The sequence below is a fragment of the Procambarus clarkii genome, chromosome 35 (genome assembly GCF_040958095.1).
Source record: "Procambarus clarkii isolate CNS0578487 chromosome 35, FALCON_Pclarkii_2.0, whole genome shotgun sequence".
NCBI classification, from domain to species: Eukaryota; Metazoa; Arthropoda; class Malacostraca; order Decapoda; family Cambaridae; genus Procambarus; species Procambarus clarkii.
The window spans coordinates 12,301,812-12,309,311 of NC_091184.1; the positions used below are offsets into that span (position 1 = coordinate 12,301,812).

Here is a 7,500-nt window from a genome sequence, read left to right on the forward strand (position 1 = left end):
TGCCCTCCACAATGTAAACTGGGAATCTAAATTTATCAATACACAGGATAATAATTCGTTAACTAGCCTCTTTCCAAAATTTAAAGCCTTTACAATACTTATTGTCCTCTCCTCACCAAGCAAGTAACTGGCAAAAAGGTTAAATAATCCCTGGCTCACTAATGGCATACTTAAAGCAATCGACAAGAAACATGAATATGAAAAAAAAACTTAGGATTGGCCTAGTTGGAAAAGAAGTAGTTAAGAGGTATTCATCAGTGCTTACCAGTATAATAAGAGCAAAGCGTTCCTATTACGAGAATAGATTCAAAGAAGCAAAAGGCAACATAAAAAGCACATGGAGAGCCATCTCTACCATCCTAGGAGCTAAACAACATTCACATAATAAGATAAAAATCTCCAAGGATGGTTATACACCTGCAACAGATCTTGAAACAGCAACTGAATTTAATAGCTTCTTTTCATCGTTTGGTGCTCACCTTGCCCGAAAAATCCCAGACTCAGACATATGTTACCACATATCTTTCACGCAGCTATCCAAACTCTCTTCTCCTCTCTCCGGTCAGCCCTACAGATGTTGTGTCCATCATTCACTCGCTAAAAACCAAAGCTGGGAACATTAGTGAAATACCATCGATGGTACACAGGCGTGCCTCCCATGCCCTTGCACCATCCATAGCACTGCTGTTCAACAAATCCCTAGAGTGTCATACCTTCCTGATATCCTTAAAAAAGCAAGAGTAACGCCAGTTCATAAAGGAGGTAACACGGCAGACATAAATAATTACAGACCCATATCGAATCTACCTATATTATCAAAATTTTTTTTTTTTTTTTTTACAAACAGCTCTACTCCAATCTTGTAAAATTCAATATACTAAGTCCCTGTCAGTTTGGCTTCCGCTCCCAAAAGAGTACCAATGATGCTATTGTTAGTCTGCTTGACTTAATCTTCTCAGCCCTTGACAAAAGTGAGTTTCCAATTGAACTCTTCATCGGCCTGAGAAAGGCCTTTGATACTGTTAACCATAACTACCTCTTACTTAAATTCCACCATTATGGAATCCGTGGCCTTGCCCTAAACTATATCCGATCCTATCTTAGTAACAGACACCAATATGAAGCCATCAATGATATAACCTCTCCCACTCTACCACTTACCGTAAAGGTGCCACAGAGCAGCATCCTAGGACCCTCCTGTTTCTTATATACATCAATGATCTCCCTAATGTCTCTAACATACTTAAACCTATATTGTTGGCTGATGATACTACTCATCTACTCTGACCCCAACCCACTCCTGTTAAATAATGTTGTAAACAATTAATTAAAAAAAGTCTACTTGTGGATGTCAACCAACAAACCTCACACAAAACATAGAAAAACCTACTATATCTTATTTGGAAACAAATCAACAAATGCAATTCAGCTTCAGATAGATAATGTAAACATTAGCAATAAAAATGATGGAAAGTTTCTAGCCTATACTTAGACAAGAGACTCAACTTCCGCACCCATATACAACACATAACTAAAAAGGTTTCTAAAACAGTTGGTATACTGTTTAAGATCAGATATTATGTACCCTACTCTGCTCTCCTCTCACTCTATTATGCACTTATCTATCCCTATCATTCTTATGGCGTTTGTGCTTGGGGTTCAACCTCTGCAAACTACCTCAAGCCCATCATCATCCAGTAAAAATCTGCTATCAGGACAATAAATAACTCTACCTTCAGACAACACACAGCTCCCTTGTTCAAATCCTTAAACATGCTAAACAAATTCACTCCATACATTCTCCTGTGTAAATTACGTTTATAAAGCCCTTTTTCTAACTGCAAACCCTGTTCTGAAACTCTTCCTGGACAGATGTAATAGAACACATGGCCACGTCCCCCACCAGACATAAATATCTCTTTGATATCCCCAGAGTCAAACTTAATCTATGTAAACACTCTATGTAAATAAGGGACCTAGTCTATGGAACTCACTCCCTTATAATGATTTGAAAAGCTGTCCAACTTCTGCCATATTCAAAAATAAAACCAAAAAGTACCTGTAGTACTTTTTAAGTACGAGGGAGTAATGCGCAAAGCGTCCCTCACCTGTGACGTCACAGCGTCACCTGACGCCATATCAACACATCGGCCATTTTGTCGTCAGTTCAGTCATGGCGAGGACTAACCCTTCATGCAAACTGCACCTACTATCAAGAAGAAGAAGATTTTGTGTTCCACCGATAGTATTATCGTAAGTAAGCACTTATATTTTATATTTTATTAAATTAATTGATTCTATTTTTCTGTAATAAAGGTCCAAAGGGTTGTTAAGGAACAAGGGTGTAGCGATACCGACGCTCAGTGCGCTCAACTCACACCAAAGTATCACCTGTGTAGCTTCTGTAATTAGTGTTAATTAGTTATGCTATAAGATAATGAAGCGAGTATAAGATTAACTCGCTACAAGGTACTGTGTTGGGAGGTGAGGGCTGTTACTGGTGTCTGTGGGGATGTGAGGACTTGTACCAACCACTATCACCACCAGTATCTTGTCTTGCACCCTGCTTAGTATTCCTATTGAGATATGAAATATTATTGCATTCATATAATTATTCATTCACAGTCATTACTATTTTTATGGGCTATGTTCTGTTACCCTAATGCTTTTTACCCCTGGGCATGTCCATTTACTCTCCAGCCCTTCACAAGCCACTGCTGCACCCCCTCCATGCCCATACTTACTGTGCTTATTCTTACAGGACTGCACTGCATTATGTGGTGCTCACTGCCTGGACACCTTGATACATGCATTATAGGGTTCTGGTAGTTGTTCTACTCACCAAGCCCTTCCAAGGCCAGGCTTGACATGTGAGAGCTTGGTCCAACAGGCTGTTGCTTGGACAGGCCCCTCAGGCCCACATATCCACCACAGCCTTGTTTGTCCGGCACTTCAAAATCAAATGTTTATTTACGTAAGGTACATACATATTTTTAGGTAAGGTACTCTTTATTTGGGTAAATTTATCTTCGTAGTATTTAGCTTTGGCTCGTCTAATTATCTTGGATAGCAATAACGAGTAATTCTTTGAGAATTCTTTGGAGACAATTCCTAACCTATACTTCTCCCAACCTATACTTCTTCTCAAGGTCATCTTCACTTCTTGAAGATGTTCAGGTTTTCTCTTGAAGATGTCGACGGTTGTTCCAGCAATACTGTATTTCTTTTATTGCTGAAAACCTGTTTTCAGCCATAAAAAAATAATCCTGAATCCAGAAAAAAATCCCTTTTGTATCGTCTGGAAATTTTCAAATATTGCTGATCAAACCTGAGTCTAAATTATTTGTATATATTATGAATTACAGAGGTCCCAGGACAGGGTTTTTAGGCACTCCACTTACATTTTCCCACTCTGACTTAACCCCCATTTATACAAACTCAGTCTTATCTTTTAGCTAATAATTTATTGTACACACCATACTCAGCCTGTGTAGGGGTTTATTGTGCATGTGTAGTATATATATTTGTGTAGTATATTTGGTATATTTAATGCCTCTAACCTCTCCTCATAGTTCTTGTCCTTCAGTTCTGGGAGCCACTTAGTAGCATGTCTTTGCACCTTTTCCAGTTTTTATGTGCTTCTTAAGATATGGGCACCATACAACCGCTGCATATTCCAACTTTGGTCTAACAAAAGTCGTGAACAATTTCTTGAGTATTTCGCCATCCATGCATTTAAAAGCTCTGAATATTATCCTTTACCTGCAATTGGTTGTTGCTGTATTTATAGAATATGATTTGTTCTACTTTACATTTGTTTGTTCCTTTTTTTCAAAATTTCTTTCTGCCTCTCTCCTCACTGCCGTGTAGTTGTTTCTCTTTGTATTACTGGTATGTTTGGGGGTTTGGCCTCTTCGTATATTGATTCCATTTTTGTGTCTTTTGGTCTCTGTCCGTCTTGAAATTTCAGTTGAACAAATCCCGTTTCCTAGTTCTGCATCTTTGTTTTGGTATAAATGTTTTTGTTCCTTTATCATATATTTCACAAAATTGACATACTGTGCATTAATTCATCTCAATTACTTCCTTTCCTAACAGCAAGCCTTTCCAGTAAAATTCTTTGAATTCTTTTCTGACTTCTGGCCTAATGTTTGTTTTATCCTAGTGTGTATGATGCCTAGCGTGTGTCTGGTGCCTGTTGTGTTAAACCGAAGATAAATGCATAAGTATAGGTCAGTAATTTCTCCAGCTTTGAAAGGGGCTTTCATTATGCAGCAGTATTCCACTCTAGAGAGCACTAGCGTCTTGAAAACTATCATCATCGGTATAGCATCTCTAGTGTGAAAAGTTCTTGTTATCTATCCTGTCATTTTTCTTGCAGTTGTGACGGCTACTTTATTGTGTTCTTTAAATGTAAGGCCTTCTGACATCAGTACACCCAAATCCTTTACGTTGCTTTTCCGTTCAATGTTATGATTTGACTGAGTTTTGTAAGTGGTTTCCGTTTTTATATTTTTTATTTTTTCCGTAGCGCATGAGCTGAAACTTATGTTCGTTAATCACCATGTTATTTTCTGTAGCCCATAGAAAGACCTGATTTACATCTGATTGGAGGTTTGCCATAATCCCAAGCATAAATGATTATATTTCTATCACTTGCTCTTAAGATTGTTTCATTTAATAGAGGTTGGGCATAATTGTTCTCTGCTGCTAATAGAACTGACTGACTTAGCTATAGGAAAATGTAAACTTAATTGGTTTATCCATTACAGTATTGTGCAGTTTATTTCATGATCCTGTGCTTAATACTTGCATAAATAGTAGATTACAAAATGCATTTTTATATCATTAGTATTGAATAATAATAATGCAAATAATTGACTTATAAATGATGTACAATTAATTGGTAGGTGATATTATATTATTAATATTTTTTCATTCTTGCAAAGCCTTAACAAAGTCATTAACATGTTAATATAAACTTGATCACCTTCCACTTATTTTCTCATGTGCTACCTACATGTACAAAACCTTATTCCTAAATGCATATTTGTTCTGAAACTTGTCCTTTATATGTTGTGTATCACCATCTCTGGAGAGTTTTATCTGATTGATGTATAAATTACTTTTAATTTTACAGAATATTATTGTTATACTGAATTTATTATTATATAAATAACTTAATTTTACAGAATCATCTATCAACGCACATCCACAAGTTGAGGAGGAGGATGTGACCTTCCAGATGTCTGAAGTACTGAAACAGGCACCAAACAGGCCTGGTGGATCTAGGTACAAGGTAAAATAATTTAATTTTTTTTTTTTTTTTTTTTTTTACTAATTGTCCGATATATATATATATGTCGTCCTACCTAGTACCAGAACTCACTTCTCAGCCTACTATGCAAGGCCCGATTTGCCTAATAAGCCAAGTTTTCATGAATTAATTGTTTTTCGACAACCTAACCTACCTAACCTAACCTAACTTTTTCTGCTACCTAACCTAGCCTAATCTATAAAGATAGGTTAGGTTAGGTTAGGTAGGGTTGGTTAGGTTCGGTCATATATTTACGTTAATTTTAACTCCAATAAAAAAAAATTGAAATCATACATAGAGAAAAGGGTTGCTTTATCATTTCATAAGAAAAAAATTATAGTAAATATATTAATTCAGGAAAACTTGGCTTATTAGGCAAATCGGGCCTTGAATAGTAGGCTTAGAAGTGAGTTCTGGCTACTAGGTACGACATATATATATAATATATATATATATACATATATATATATATATATATATATATATATATATATATATATATATATATATATATATATATATATATATATATATATATATGTCGTACCTAATAGCCAGAACGCACTTCCCAGCCTACTATTCAAGGCCCGATTTGCCTAATAAGCCAAGTTTTCATGAATTAATGTTTTTTCGTCTACCTAACCTAACCTAGCTTTTTTGGCTACCTAACCTAACCTTACCTATAAATATAGGTTAGGTTAGGTTAGGTAGGGTTGGTTAGGTTCGGTCATATATCTACCTTAATTTTAACTCCAATAAAAAAAAATTGACCTCATACATAGAGAAAAGGGTTGCTTTATCATTTCATAAGAAAAAAATTATAGTAAATATATTAATTCAGGAAAACTTGGCTTATTAGGCAAATCGGGCCTTGAATAGTAGGCTGAGAAGTGAGTTCTGGCTACTAGGTACGACATATATATATATATACATATATATATATGTCGTACCTAGTAGCCAGAACTCACTTCTCAGCCTACTATTCAAGGCCCGATTTGCCTAATAAGCCAAGTTTTCCTGAATTAATATATTTACTATAATTTTTTTCTTATGAAATGATAAAGCAACCCTTTTCTCTATGTATAAGGTCAATTTTTTTTTATTGAAGTTAAAATTAACGTAGATATATGACCGAACCTAACCAACCCTACCTAACCTAACCTAACCTATATTTATAGGTAAGGTTAGGTTAGGTAGCCAAAAAAAGCTAGGTTAGGTTAGGTTAGGTAGGTTAGGTAGACGAAAAAACAATTAATTCATGAAAACTTGGCTTATTAGGCAAATCGGGCCTTGCATAGTAGGCTGAGAAGTGCGTTCTGGCTACTAGGTACGACATATATATATATATATATATATATATATATATATATATATGTCGTACCTAGTAGCCAGAACTATCTTCTCAGCCTACTATGCAAGGCCCGATTTGCCTAATAAGCCAAGTTTTCCTGAATTAATATATTTTCTCTAATTTTTTTCTTATGAAATGATAAAGCTACCCATTTCATTATGTATGAGGTCAATTGTTTTTTATTGGAGATAAAATTAAAGTAGATATATGACCGAACCTAACCAACCCTACCTAACCTAACCTAACCTATCTTTGCAGGTTAGGATAGGTTAGGTACCCGAAAAAGTTAGGTTAGGTTAGGTTAGGTAGGTTAGGTAGTCGAAAAACAATTAATTCATGAAAACTTGGCTTATTAGGCAAATCGGGCCTTGCATAGTAGGCTGAGAAGTGAGTTCTGGCTACTAGGTACGACATATATATATATATATATATATAAATATGTATGTGTGTGTGTGTGTGTAATTACCTAAGTGTAGTTAAAGGATGAGACCGTCTTCCCAGCACTCTTTGTCATATAACGCTTTGAAACTACTGACAGTCTTGGCCTCCACCACCTTCTCACCTAACTTGTTCCAACCGTCTACCACTCTATTTGCGAAAGTGAATTTTCTTATATTTCTTTAGCATCTGTGTTAAGCTAGTTTAAATCTATGACCTCCTGTTCTTGAAGTTCCAGGTCTCAGGAAATCTTCCCTGTCGATTTTATCAATTCCTGTTACTATTTTGTATGTAGTGATCATATCACCTCTTCTGTCTTTTAGTTTTGGCATATTTAATGCCTCTAACGTCTCCTCGTAGCTCTTGCCCTTCAGTTCTGGGAGCCACTTAGTAG

General features: G+C 35.9%; 1 long non-coding RNA gene across 1 annotated transcript in view; it reads left to right on the forward strand.

Moving 5' to 3' along the window:
- Positions 1-2,041: 2,041 nt before the first annotated feature.
- LOC138371359 (uncharacterized) overlaps positions 2,042-7,500 on the forward strand; it is a 7,634-nt gene continuing 2,175 nt past the window's right edge. The window contains exons 1-2 of the long non-coding RNA XR_011230412.1: positions 2,042-2,253; positions 5,193-5,299. This is a non-coding gene — a long non-coding RNA (uncharacterized lncRNA). The remainder of the gene's footprint in view (positions 2,254-5,192; positions 5,300-7,500) is intronic.